Genomic DNA, 15,014 nt, shown 5'->3' on the forward strand with positions numbered 1-15,014 from the left:
TTATATTAAGTGAAGTAAGCCAGGTCCAAAGAAACATAGGTCCCATGGTTTCCCTTATTTGCAATATCTAGTATATGTCTGAGTCAAGCAGAAAAGGTCAGATAAGGTGATGTTAGGGAAATGAACTCTAAGATATGTATTCAAAAGTTTTTTTTTCTTTCATGCGATTGTTTCTAATGCATTTATAAGATTATTTCTTTGTTGCTTTATATGTCCCTCCCCCACAGTATAACCCCTGCTTTCACTATATTTGATGTCGGTATAATTTGTGGAGGGGAAGGGGAAAAACAAGTCGATTAAATAGGGATACAGGTGGACCCATTGCAACAATAAGTACAAGTCGTTATGTTGAAAACGAACTTTACAATTTTGGTGGGGGGGGCGGGGAGGATTGGGGGGGCGGGGGAGGAAGGGAAGGGATGGGAAGGGGAAACAAAAGAGGAGGCTACAATGGTTGATAAGAAATGTAATCATTATCTTGCCCATGTAAGTGTAACCCCTCTGTACAGTATTTTCACAATAAAATAAATAAATAAATAAATAAAAATAGTGGAGGCATTTTTATTCAAATATCAAATAACTAGTTTAACAGACTATTTTGATGAACGAATCATTTGCTTGTTAATATTAGAAAATTTATTTTCAGCTGGGAAGGTGGCTCAGTGGTAGAGCGCTTGCCTTGCATGCATGAGGCCCTGGGTTCAATTCCTCAGCACCACATAAGCAAAAAGAAAAAAGCCGGAAGTGGTGCTGTGGCTCAAGTGGTAGAGCGCTAGCCTTGAGCTGAAGAGCTGAGGGACAGCGCCCAGGCCCAGAGTTCAGGCCCCATGACCGGACCCAAAAAAAAAAAAAAAAAAAAAAGAAAATTTATTTTCATAGCTGAATTTGTATTTGGTTTAGTAGCTCAATTCAAATGGAAAAAGTTCCTTCTCTTTCTACAAAGACAGACTGACCTTCAATAAAAATAATTTGTCTGATAAGTCCTTCTTTCCGAATACCATGCAATTATCATGACTTCTCACTGTCACTTCTGTCTGAACTAATAAATGAATCTTTGGCAGAGAAGCATTAACTTTTGTTTTGAAAAAGTAATATTGTGCTCAAAAGTCTCCATGATATTTACAAACAAACAAATCTGGACCTCTCCATATATTATGTTCCTCAATACCTCCATGTTTAAATCTACACCTATATGCAAAACATTTTTTTGTGCCAGTACTGGTTTCAGGGCGTGAGCACTGTCCCTGAACTTTTGTGCTCAAGGCTAGTGCTCTATCATTTTTTTTGTTTTGTTTTGTTTTTGGGTCCGGTCGTGGGGCCTGAACTCTGGGCCTGGGCACTGTCCCTCAGCTCTTCAGCTCAACGCTAGCGCTCTACCACTTGAGCCACAGCACCACTCTGGCTTTTTTCTTTTTGCTTACGTGGTACTGGGGAATCGAACCCAGGGCCTCGTGCATGCAAGGCAAGCGCTCTACCACTGAGCCACCTTCCCAGCCCGTAGTGCTCTGTCATTTTGAGGTACAGCACCATTTCTAGTTTTTTGATGATATATTGTGGATAGTAGTGTCACAGATTTTCCTTTCCTGGGCTGGTTTTGAACTGAGATCCTCATATCTCAGCTTCCTGAGTAGCTAGGATTACAAGCATAAGCCATAGGCACCTGGCAACGATATTATTCTTAAAAAGAGTGTTACTTATAGTAAAAATCCAGCTTAAAATATGAAAAATTCCTAGAGATAGTTAAGATTATTCCCTGTTATTCTCTTTTAAATCCTCCCAAAATGGAAAAATTAAGTGAGTCATTCTAATTATAATTCCAATAAATTTGCCCAAGGAATTTCCTGCTCTTTGAAACCAAAGATCAATTTGGCAAGATGGTGATCTTTGCCACTCCATCTCCACATGTGGATTTCTGAGTTTGTCTTTAATTTCTTATCTGTATTGTCCTCAAGGATAAGATTATGTTTCTCTACCTGGCTAACATAGAATCAAGTTATAACCTTTACTCACAATATATCTTCATGAATAATCATAATAAAGTCAATAGCCAGTAAAATAAGAGTTTCGAAGCCTTAAAAATATAGCTTGATGTATTTTCAGCTACTAAGTTAATACTTGTTAGGGCAGTATGTCCTGCAGCTATTCTGGATGTATCAGAAATATTTTCAGAAACCATTTGAAGTAACGGAATGCTGAGACTGTGATTTAAAAATATTTTCAAATCCATTGGCTGAGTATAAAATTATTTCATTTCTCTTCCAAAAGGATCAAACCAAATAGCCTTGTTCTATGATATTCTTTTATAGAAAGAAGCCTCTTCCTCCCTCCCTCCCTCCTCCCCTCCCTCTCTCCCCCCCTCCCTCCTTCCTCACCTCACTCCCTCCTCACCTCCCTCCTTCCCTTCCTTCCTTTCTTCCCTCCCTCCCTCCCTCCCTTCCTTCCTGTCCATGGATGCTTCCTTACCAATATCTGCTTCAGTCAGCCTCAAGTGTCCAGTGTTTAGTTTGTTACATATTCCTAAAACCTTCAGAAATGACGTTTTGGGCAAAGATCAGTATCTTCATTTTCAAAGCTAGTTTTAGTATTTTAAAGTTCTAAACTTTAGTATACCCACAGTTAAACTCGAGCAAGTAGCTCATGTCTAAACACAGCAATGTATTTGCTGGCTTTGGACAGGATGATTTTCACAGTGGAGATTTAGTTTTACTATGGTCCATAAAATAAATAATTTTAAAAACTTTTTCCCCCATGAAATAGTACTTTTAAAGGAACAAAATCATGTAGTCATGAAGTCAGTATTTGAGTAACAAAACATCTTCAAGCCCAATGAACTAACTTTTCTTCTCTTATAACTTTCCTTCCTTCTTTACTTCTGTGATAGACGTGTAGTACAAGCCTGGTTAAAGGGACTAAATATCCATAGGGACACCTTCTGTTTTTATTGAATAATATAGTCAACCACATCAACTACAGGAAGATAGACTACGGAAGTTAACAAGTTCATAAATAAGCTAGCTTCCAATGAGAACAAGTGTGAAAAGGAAAAACAAACAAACAAACAGGAAATGAGGTAAAAATGCCTGCAAGAATTATGTCCTACTTAGGAAAGGTAGTCAGGAAAGAGCTTCAACAGAAACAAGAGGCAAACCATAACCAAGGGAAATGCTAGGGATGAGGAGAGGGCATTAGGAATCGGCACCGGTGGCTCAGGCCTTTAATCCTGGCTATTTGAGAGGCTGAGATCTGAGGATCACAGTTCCAAGGCAGTTCAGGCAGGCAACTCCATGAGACTCTCTTATCTTAATAACTACCAGAAAACTGGAAGTGGACCTGTAGTTAAAAGTGCTATAATGCTAGCCTTAAACAAAAGCAGCTCAGGTCTTATGACTCAAAAAAAAGAAAAGATAGGGCAATAGGGAGAGAGGATGAGAGGGGAGAAAAGGAGGAGAAAAGGATAAAGAGAATGATCAAGAGGAAGAAGTATAGGATGGAGGTGAACGGGAAACATGGTGTTCTAAGTAGACTGAGGTAGTGATACAATGACCCTCAGGTGGCAATGAACTTGGCCAATGAACATCAGTGAGTAGATTTGGAGAGTGAAAAAGGGGAAGTGGTTGTGGGGGAGGATAGGGAACAAATAGTTGTCTAGAAAGAGGCTAGATGCAGATAGGAGCCAAAGCAACTTCTGATTTAAAGGTCATTCTCAAGAGGTAAAGTTCACTCTTTTTTGTAATTAAAAAAAACTAATGCAGTTTTATATTTTTATTCCTTCTGTAGTTGCATGCCATTTGACATTTGGTAAGGTCATCTTTAATATATTAGAGTCTGATTTTTCTGGTTATGTATTTATTACTGCATATTACTATCTTCAAATAGTCATACAAGTGTTTTCAATTTAACATGTCCATCTCTGTGTACAGTGCATCCATGTGTAAGTCTTGATCAGAGTTACTCCTCTTTGTACAATGGTAGTCATTGCAGGATGCAAGTAAAGCAGTGGTTTACTATAGTTGTGAAACTTTTAGATTTCTAAATACTTATTATCAAGAATGTTTGGTACCTTAAACCTAACTAATATCTAGGACAATGAACACACACTCTTTTTTTTGTTTTAATAAGCATCATTTTATATGATCTTTTTTTTTTTATTCCCAGGATGAACACACACTCTTTATTCTAAGATTATTATTCTAATGCTAGTAGTTTTTTTTTTTTTTTTTTTTGCTAAGTCTGAGCTAGATGTATCACATAGCTATTCTGAAAAAAAAATTAACAAATTTATAGCCAGGGCCTATATATTTTGAGATTGAAGTAGAAAAGAAGAGAGAATTATTTAGAAAACATATTTCTTAGAGGTAAATCATGGGTAGACAGGAGTAGGTAGGTGTATGTTTAGTAAATGGACTTCTAAATTAAAACAGAGTCCCGATTTGTTGCGTTTGGAGGACTTCAAGCCAGCAAGAAAGTACAGAACGCAGAGTTGAAGGAAGTTCACAATGAAGTGGCTTTTGAGAGCCGATGTAGGCAGCTCTATGTTAGGGGAAGCAATAGAGTAAGATACAGATTCATTCTTACAGTCTGACTTGAATATAAGCACGGTTCATTAAACCATTAGTTGTTATTATGGCTTAGTCAATAGAGGAAAACTGAAATAAGGCACGTTATTAATTAATTTATTTATTTAGGGTCCGGTCGTGGGGCCTGAACTCTGGGCCTGGGCACTGTCCCTCAGCTCTTCAGCTCAAGGCTAATGCTCTACCACTTGAGCCACAGCGCCACTTCCGGTTTTTTTCTTTTTGCTTATGTGGTGCTGAAGAATCGAACCCAGGGCCTCGAGCATGCAAGGCAAGCGCTCTACCACTGAGCCACCTTCCCAGCCCCAGGCACGTAATTTATTTAAAATTCATTTTTCTTAGCATTTGCTCTTGTTGTAGGTTTAGGTAAGTATACTATGTATTTAAATATGGTGTGCTATCTTCTGCAGGATTCTTTATTAGTTTTCCTTGAACTGTTTGTGAAGTTCCTTAATAAACATTTTTATATTCATATATTGTTGCTTAAATAGAAAGATTTCTTTCAATTACTCAGTTTTTCTCTTGGATACCTCAGTTAACTATGAAGGATATGGAAATACAGAAGCAGAATTGCAGTGCTCTGAGCCTGCCTGGATCTTTCACTCCCTGTCCAGGTTATTTTCCAGCATTCTCTTGCTTTTCTTCTTATAATTAGCATTTTAAATGAAAAAACCCACGGGGACCATCATTTGTTTTTTCCTCGACTTGTATAATCTTGCTCAACACTTATAATCTTGTTTCTATTCTGTTAACAGAGGATTTTTTTGTTTTATTGTTCAAGGCTGGTGCTCTACCACTTGAACTACATCTCCACTTCCAGCTTTTTGCTGGTTAATTGGAGACAAGAATGTCCTGGATTTTTCTGCCCAGGCTGGCTTCAAATCAAGCTCTTCAGATCTCAGCCTCCTGAATAGCTATTATTACTGATGAGAGCCATCGATATCTGGCCTAGAGAACTATTTTTTTTTCTTTGTTGGACTTGGGACTTTTGAACTCTGGGCCTGGGAGCGGTCCCTCAGCTCTTCAGCTCAAGGCTAGTGCTCTACCACTTAAGCCACAGCGCCACTTCCAGTTTTCTGGTGGTTTATGGGAGGCAAGAGTCTCATGGACTCTTTCCTGCCCAGGCTGGCTTTGAACCACAAGCCTCAAATCTCAGCCTTCTGAGTAGCTAGGATTACAGGCATGAGCCACCAGTACCAGGCAAGAACTATGTTTTAAGAACCCCAATGATCACAAGAATTAACGGTAAGAAATCTAGTTGTTTAAATGCTTACCTAAGTCAGTCAAAGTACATTTGCATGGTTATACTTTGTACGATGTACATCAGCCTCTAAAATGCAACCTATTTCTTCCACTAAACAAACAAATAAAACCTTATTCTATATTGTGAATGTATAGCTGTAATTTTTTGAATATGATGAAGTAAAATTCCTCTAGTTGTCAGTTACACTTCCAGGTCTAGAAAAAATAAATAATATGTATCCTACAAAACTGAACTTTAAATATTTGAACAACCATGTTATGCTTATTTAGATGATTCTTTCCTTCTTCCCTCCCTCCTTCCTTCCTTCCCTCTTTCTTTGGTGAAATTTTCTCAGTCCCTTTTTCATAATGAGAAACAAACCTAGGCCTGTGTCCATGCTAAACACACACTTCACTATGGGGCTTCGCCTCAGCCTTCAGTTCCTTCAATCATTTGTCATGTAACGTATTTTCAAATCCTTACTAGTTCTGTTTTCTCTGAATATGACCTAGTTCTGTCCATGGCTCAGTTGATAGTTGTTGTTCAGAATGAAATAAATGAGTGCATGTGTTCTCTGATCAGGGCAGAGTAGGCAGTCAGTCCCTGCCATGTTCTGTATGCCCTCTTTAATGCCGCCTAAAAATCTGGTGTCGGTTAGAAAACATATGGGTTATTATTGTTCATGGGAAAGCCAACACCTGTGCTTTTAATGAGGGAGAAACATTCAGTTGATTGTGAGCTGAGCTTGAGTGATGCCTGTCTCCTGTCCCCGAGTAGTGCGTATGTCCTGTGGAGTAAAAGCACGGAAACGTTCTCTTGCCTTGACACTGCAACCAGCTCTTGTCAAGGTGCAGATAATGTGTGTAGCTGCTGTGTAAGAGAGTTCCAATTTATGGAAAGTCATCAGAGCCTAAGCAGCTTAGGATAGACACTTCTATTTGATTTGTTGTCCAAAACTTAGTATGGCTCAAGTATTTGGAGGTCACTTGAAAACAGAAGAGATGATCCGTATTTTCTCTGAAGAGCTAGTTAATCTTGGCAATGAAGAGTTTTGTGCTGGTAAATTTGGGAAGAGGGATAAACACAGCTTCCTGGGCCCATCTTTTCTGTCTGTCTGTCTGTCTGTCTTGAACTCAGGACCTGAGTGCTGGCCCTTCGCTTTTTTTGCTTGAGGCTAGTATTCTATTACTTGAGCCACAGCTGTACTTCTAGCTTTTTGGTGGTAAATGGGAGATAAGAATCTAATGGACTTTCCTGCCCAGTAGCTTCTAATTTCAGAATCAGATCTCAGCCTCCTGAGTAGCTACGATTACAGGGGTGAGCCTGTGGTGCCTAGCCCCATGTGTACTGAACTGGTAAGACTTCACAACCCTTCTTTCCTTTCATCAGTAGAAGATAAACCCAATGTGCTTTCTTTTCTGATGGCTGTTTTAGCAAACATACTACGTGAGGGATGTGTATGCAAATTCCTAGACATTCTGTAGACTGGAGAATTATGAGTCCGCTGAAAAGAGGTAAGAAGATGCCTCTTCTAGTCCCAGACTGACTTTGTTCTTCTAACGGCAAGCATGTGGAAGAGAACAAATCCACCAGGAAAAGACTACTTGCTTTCAAACAGTGGATTTTTGGCTGGGCACGTATAGTATTGCTTGAATGCTCTGCTTGTCCCTGAGCTGTGGCATTGCATAGATAGCCATAATAAATTCAAGTCCAGGCCAGGAATAGAACCAAGACTTCCTGATCCTTAATTCAACGTTCTGGCCCCAATACTGACTTTAATTCCAAATGCATCTTCCTGGATATTCTGGGCTGGTAATACTCTTTGCTTGCCCTTGAAAGAAAGGGACCTTTTAGCAAAGGCCTTGGCTCAGTTTCACCATGAATCATTTGATCTATAGCCAGCTGGACTAGTCTGCAATCTCATATTAATGTTATACATTCATTTGACAATAAATTCCTCTCCCTAGACTTTCTTAAAATAATATCCTGTCTAAAGAACGACACAGTTATTAAATCTTTACTTATTTTTTCTTTAGAAAGCAGTGAAGATTTTCATCTGAATTGACAGTCAGAAGCTGAAGATAATGTTGTAATCCCATGTCAGAATTTCCAGGCAAGTTAAATATGAAAGCTGTAATTTTTATTCGCTATTTTTCAGTGTGAAAATTCAGTAGACAGGGAGGAACTAAAACAGACCAGCAGCTATCATCTATTTCCCAGATACATTTAATTGCCCCCAAATTCCTTAATAATATTTATATTTAATAATATTTATATAAATTATTATACATTTCTTTAATAAATATCTTCACGATAGCCATGCCAATATCATAAAATTAGATGATAGAGAAGATTAATAGCATTGCTATTTAAAGTAGCTGCAAAGAATCTTCTAATTAATATGTAATTATAACCAGTGATCATGGCCTAATATTATGGGTAGTAGCCATCGCAATTTACTTAATAATCTACTTTCATTTATAAGACGTGTGATGATAGTTGGTTTTTCCTTTGCTTGATTTTTAAACTCCATTTAGGCTTAAAATGGAGCAGTTCTTAGCTGGAACTTTTGTTAAGTTGCCTATACAGACCCTAAACAGTTTCAAAGGACATTTAGATGTCTAGCCAATCCTTAGAAGTGCTCTCAAGTGGCATGTATGAAGTAGGGCAAATGGCAGGGACATCCAGTCCTCTCCATCCCAGAAATAGCTAAGATAAATTTCCTTCCTATATTTTAAGCTCCAATTTGGGGGCTAGGAAATAATTTTTGCCTAAATAATGTTGGTAAGCATTCTGAAACCAGCCTTTCTTTTAAAAGGCTAGAGTTTCAGACTGACATTCAAGACCACTAAATACATTAGAGAACGTAAAGTCAACTTCTTATTCTCTCTCTCTCTTTCCAGACAACTTCCAGTAACTCTTTGCTTTGGCTCAAGTTTTAAAGGAGATAGGATTTTTTTTCTGGGATCAAAAATATAAGAAACATCATTTACACTCTAATCTCATTAACTATTTTTAAGAATATTGAAGATATTTCCAAGGGTCAACAAAGAAAGATACATTGCATGAAAGGATCTCACTTAAAGGGGAAAAATAAAGTTCTGTATGGTCCTGGAAGCAGTCTCATGCGTGTAATCCTAGCTACTCAAGAGGCTGAGATCTGGAGGATTGAAGTTTGAAGCCAGCTTAGGTAGAAGAATCCATCTATAAATTAACTAATTAAAGGCCGAACTGAAAGAATATTCAGGTGGCAGAGGGCCAAACAGGTAAACACACTGAGCAAGCATAAAGCCCTAGTTCAAGCTCCAGTATGAGAGAGGGGAGAGAGAATGGGAAACACATACACACACACACACACACATACACACACATACACACACATACAGAGACAGACAGACAGACAGAGACAAACACATGTGCATGCACACATACACACACACATATATATATACACACATATACACAGGTCCTATATAACCTAACTTCTGTCTATTTTTCTAGTTTCACCTGTCATCACTTTTCTTGATATTTTCCTAAATGTCAACAATTTAGAGTCCAACCACTGTTATAACTATATAATGTATTATATAGTTATATATTTATACCACACAATATACTATATAAGGGGCAATCTACTATACTCCTAACATATTAATCAAACTATAAAACTACCTAAATAAAAAATCCTGTGTAGCAAGCACAGTACTTGTGAGCAAGAACTTTTGGTTTCTTTTGCAAGTAGCATGACCAGCTTTAGAAAATAAAATCTGAGTGTTCAGTTTTATTTAAAATTATTTATTAGTATAAGTAGTCATCGCCATTGCCATGAACATATTAATCTGAAAACATTTTTTGTTGTTTCTCTGGAAGCTGGTGTTGCTAGGTGCCCTGTGTTTTATCTAGCAACTCTGTTTTAATTCACATGACAGTGTTCCTTGGGCTTACCATACTTCACCCCACCCGGGTAAGTGTTGGAAACTCTTGGCTTCCAAGTGCATACCATTGTGAAGGGCAGGAATTTTGTAGGGTGGCTTTCTTAAATGAATGTCCATAATTGGCCTTTTAGTTCATAACTCTGTGAATGAGATTTTCTGTTTTCTTTTCTTTCAGTTTTTTGTCTTATGTTATACTCACGGATGAAAAGAGATGCCATTCTGATTTCTCTTGAGCAATAAAATTTAAAAAAATCCTGAAGCTGCTTTCCTGACATCTTTAGAATATTAAGATCAGTTACATTACGAATATTTTGTACTAAATCTTTCATGAATAAGTTAGTGGCCTTTGTGCATCTTTTATCATGAGAGAGGAGTCTGTGAGTTTTTGACATGAGGGAAAAGTACTCACATTTTATAGGCATAAATTGTCCATTCTAACTCTCTCATTTCTTTCCTAAGGAGAGAAGTTACTGTAGACATTAAGTTGTTTTTCCTAAGGATACAAACTTGGAATTTTCAGACTTGGAAAATTCACATCTCCTTTACCTCTTATTCAGTCACCTTGTTCACTTTTAGGTTAACAAGCATTTCTTTCAACTCTAAAAATGATCAAAAGGATATATTTCCCATATAATTTATATGTACTTGGAGAAATGGAATGAATCCTATGTGGCAACAAACGAATAGACTGACTCGTATGCTGAGGGACCATCTTATTGTTATTAATCTGCATATTGAAAACATCACAATTAATAAAATGGTCTGGGTTAATGATTTAGTCTTTACTTCTTTCTTCCTTTCTTCTGACCCTTGATATAATTGCACTAGAGAATTTTTAAAAGTTACCATGCACCAGAATCTTGGAAGGGCTGCTTAGTCAGTAAGTCTGTGATGAGATGAAACATTTGTAATTTTAACTGTATTTTTTTGTCTTTTCTTTTTTGGTACTGGGGATCGAACCCAGGATGTTGCACTTGCTAGGCAAGTGCTTTGCCACTGAGCTACATCCCAGCCCCGAAACACTTGTCATGTTAATAACTTTGCAAGGCATGCTGCCATCACTCTTGCTGCTGGGGATTCCACTGTGGGAATCTTGGACTCACACATGAGCAGTTATAAATTACGGGTGTAGGTGTATAGCTTTGAAACATCCACATGTTAAACCTCATTTGATAAACTGATGAAGTGGGTATAGGTAAGGAGAAGCCATTCTGATCTTTAAAGATCTTGGCTGTATTCATGGCATAGCTAGGGTTGCAGAATATTGCCATAAATTACACAGAAACCCTTTGACAGTTTCTGAGAAAATTAGGACAACAGGAATTGGATTTTCACCCAGAGTAATTCCACAACAAGAAAGCCATTAATCTCCATACTAATGGATTAAAGAAAAAAAATACAACAAATCAATGTCAAGCAGGGGATTTATAACATTTCAAATCCATTCAATATCACCTGCTTATGACCAAAAAAAGAAAATAAACTTAAAAATATTCTTGAAGCTAACAAAGATGAAAGTATTTTCATCCTAATAAAAATGCCAGGTACTGATTACAGGCACCAGAAATAATGCTGAGACATTGAAAAAACCTGCATAAAACAAAGGAAAAGTTAGTGTACTCGCCTTCACATAGTTTAGGTAACATTGCACCTGATGTCTCCACCAATGCAACAGCAAGATGCAGATGGTTGCCCTGCAAAGGAAGAGAACGTGGCCTTGGCTATCCCAGAGGACAACCTGACAGTGGATTACACTACATAGGTTCAATGTTTTAGTAAATGTAAACACAAGAATACTTCAATGCAAATTGCTATTAGTCATGTAAAAATAAAACAGACCCCCATTCCAAGCCACAGTAGCAACAAAGACTCTAAGACTATCTAGGTGATATAGAAAACTAAAGCTAGATCCTTATATAACACCCTGTACCCGAAACAACTCCAAATGTATCGAAGAACTTGAAGTCAAAGCAGACACCTTGAAAACATTACAGGAAGGAATAGGAGAGACTCTAGAGCTTCTTAGCACAGGCCAAAATTTTCTTAGTAAAGACCCAAAAACACAACAAATCAAAGAAAGATTGGACAAATAAGATTGCATGAAACTGCAGAGCTAGCAAGCAAGACAATAGAAAGCCCACGAACTGGGAAAAGATCTTCACTAGCCATACAACAGACAAGGGCCTCATATCTAAAATATGCTAAATTAAATTCACCGAAAACAAATCTTCAAAGAAACAACATCCCATTAATAAGTGTGCTATAGACTTAAAGAGAGACTTAACTTGAAGAGAAAATTAGAATGGCTTATAGACATATGAAGAAATGCTCAGCTTCTCTAGCCATAAAAGAAATGCAAATCAAAACAACATTGAGATTCCAGCTCATCCCAGTTAGAATGGCCATAATCAAGAACTCTAATAACAACAGATGCTGGAGGGGATGTGGAGAGAAGGGAACCCTACTGCATTGTTGGTGGAAGTTAAACTTGTTCGACCACTTTGGAAAGCAGAATGGAGGTTCCTCAAAAGACTCCACATAGAGCTCCCTTATGACCCAGCAATCCCACTTTTGGGCATACACTCAAATGATCACAAACAAGGCCATACTAAAGCTACCAATACAACTATGCTTATCGCAGTATTATTTACCATAGCTAAGATATGGAACCAACCCAGATGCCCCTCAGTAGATGAATGGATCAAGAAAATGTGGTCTAGGGCTGGGAAGGTAGCTCAGCGGTAGAGTGCATGCCTTGCAAGCATGAGGCCCTGGGTTCGATTCCTCAGCACCACATAAACAGAAAGAGCCGGAAGTGGCACTGTGGCTCCAGTGGTAGAGTGCTAGCCTTGAGCTGAAGAGCTGAGGGACAGCACCCAGGCCCAGAGTTCAGGCCCCATGACCGGCAAAAAAAAAAAAAAGAAAGAAAATGTGGTCTATATACACAATGGAATTCTATGCCTCCATCAGAAAGAATGACATTGCCCCATTTGTTAGATAATGGAAAGACTTGGAAAAAATTATATTAAGTGAAGTAATCCAGACCCAAAGAAACATAGGTCCCATGATTTCCCCTTTTTGCAATAACTAGTATACATCTAGGATAATCTTACCAGACAAGTAGAAGAGGTCCAAAGCTATGTAGATATGACCATATAAGATGATGTTAAACAAAATGAACCTCAAGATAGAGACACAAGAGGTTTTATCTTTGTTGCTGTTGTTTTTAATGTACTATGTGATTTTTTTTGTTTCTTTTGTATATTTTTTTCCCATGGTACAATCCCTGTTGTCACTGTATTTGATTCCGATGCCCTGCACTTTGTATATACATTTTTCTAATTTGGGGAGGGGAAGGGAAATATCAAAATGCTGAAACAAGGATACAGGTTGACCCATTGGAACAATGAGATATACAAGGCACTATGTTGAAAGGGAGCGGGTAGTTGTGGAGGTGGGAGGGAAGGGATGGTAAGGGAAAAACAAAGGAGGAGGCAACAATGTTTGATAGGAAATGTACTCATTACCTTGCTCATGTAACTGAACCCCTCTGTACAGTATTTTTACAATAAAAAATACAAAAAAGACACTATGTTGCAAATGAACTTTACAACTTCAGGTGGGAGGGGCAGGAAGGAGTTGGGGAGGTGGGGGGGAAGGGACGTTAGGGGAACAACAAAGGAAGGGGTAACAATGCTCGAAAGGAAATGTACTCATTACCTTACTCATGTAACTGTAACCCCTCTGTACCAATTAACTAAAGAAAGAGAATTATGATACTTTTGTCTACCAGATTGTCAAAAATAAAAAAGTAAACACCTGAGCACATGGAAAGTTAGCAATATTAAACTTGTAAGTTGCTTTCTCTTTAGAGTGTGATTTGGAGTATCTTGGACAACTTGGTCAACATGCCAATTCTAATTTCAGACACCTATGCTCAGAAATTACTTATGCATATGTAAAAGTAATTCATGTAGTACTATTCAATGAAGTAATTTTTTTTCTAATGGCTAAAGAACAGGAAATAACCTAAACAGTTAATGAAAGAAAACTGTTTCAATCTGTTCTAATGCTACTCATCCTTCAACTAGTGGCCTTGTGTAATAGAGCAGGTTTATTCACATGGATTCAGTAATGAGGACATACATAGAGCTTCAATGGATGTTGAAAAAAAGTCTTTTAGGGTGGTTGTGCCCCTATGCTTGGGTTCACTACTTGATGAGTAAAACACAGGAGACTGCCCATCAACCCTAACTCATTGCTTTAGTTTTGTATTCCTGTGCAGGACATGTCTGCTCAACCAAACCTGGGACTCAGCCACTCTTAAAGAAGTGCTCCAATAGGATTTATGGAGAGGAGAAAGATGGAGGACAATATTCTGTGTCACAGAACACTTTATGTATCACACACACACACACACACACACACACACACACACACACACACACACACACACAGTACAGAGATGTACATGCCCAAACAAAACCATTTATTTATTTATTCATTTATTTTTCTTTTTTTATTGTGAAAATACTGTGTAGAGGGGCTACAATTACATGGGCAAGATAATGAGTACATTTCTTATCAAGCATTGTAGCCTCCTCCTTTGTTTCCCCTTCCCATCCCTTCCTATCCTCCCCCTACCCCCCCCACCCAATCCTCCTCGCTGCCCCTCCTTCTACCCCCCCCCCAAAGTTGTAAAGTTCGTTTTCAACATAACGACTTGTACATCTCATTGTTGCAATGGGTCCACCTGTATCCCTATTTAAACGATTTGCTTTTCCCTTTCCCCTCCACAAATTATAACATCAAATACAATGAAAGCAGGGGTTATACCGTGGAGGAGGGACATACAAAGCAACAAATAAATAATCTTATAAATGTGTTAGAAACAATTGCATGAAAGAAAAAAAAACATTTGAATACATATCTTAGGGTTCATTTCCCTAACATAACCTTATCTGAGCTTTTCTGCTTGACTCAGACACATACTAGATATTGCAAATAAGGGAAACCATGGGTCCTATGCAAAACCATTTATTTATATATTTAAGCATACAGAAGTATAAGAATTTATCTGGATGAATACCCATTTGTTAATAAAACTTGACAATAGCTGAAGAGAACTTTTTGATATTTTAATCTCTAGCTAACAGATAAGAATTATAGAACCATTTACAACATTTTATTTTGGCTGGTTGTGGGGACTGAACTCTGGGCCTGGGCACTGTCCCTCAGTTCTTCAGCTCAAGGCTAGTGCTC

General features: G+C 38.0%; 1 protein-coding gene and 1 non-coding gene across 2 annotated transcripts in view; both read right to left on the minus strand.

Moving 5' to 3' along the window:
• Positions 1 to 15,014, minus strand: part of LOC122125126 (rho GTPase-activating protein 7-like) — a 179,943-nt gene that overhangs the window by 97,369 nt on the left and 67,560 nt on the right. The window lies entirely within an intron of this gene.
• On the minus strand, positions 1,415 to 1,495 carry Trnaa-ugc. The gene has a single exon. It is a non-coding gene; the product is annotated as a tRNA-Ala (tRNA).

Source organism: Dipodomys spectabilis, unplaced genomic scaffold, assembly GCF_019054845.1.
Source record: "Dipodomys spectabilis isolate Male_0828 unplaced genomic scaffold, ASM1905484v1 ptg000009l, whole genome shotgun sequence".
Taxonomy (NCBI): domain Eukaryota; kingdom Metazoa; phylum Chordata; class Mammalia; order Rodentia; family Heteromyidae; genus Dipodomys; species Dipodomys spectabilis.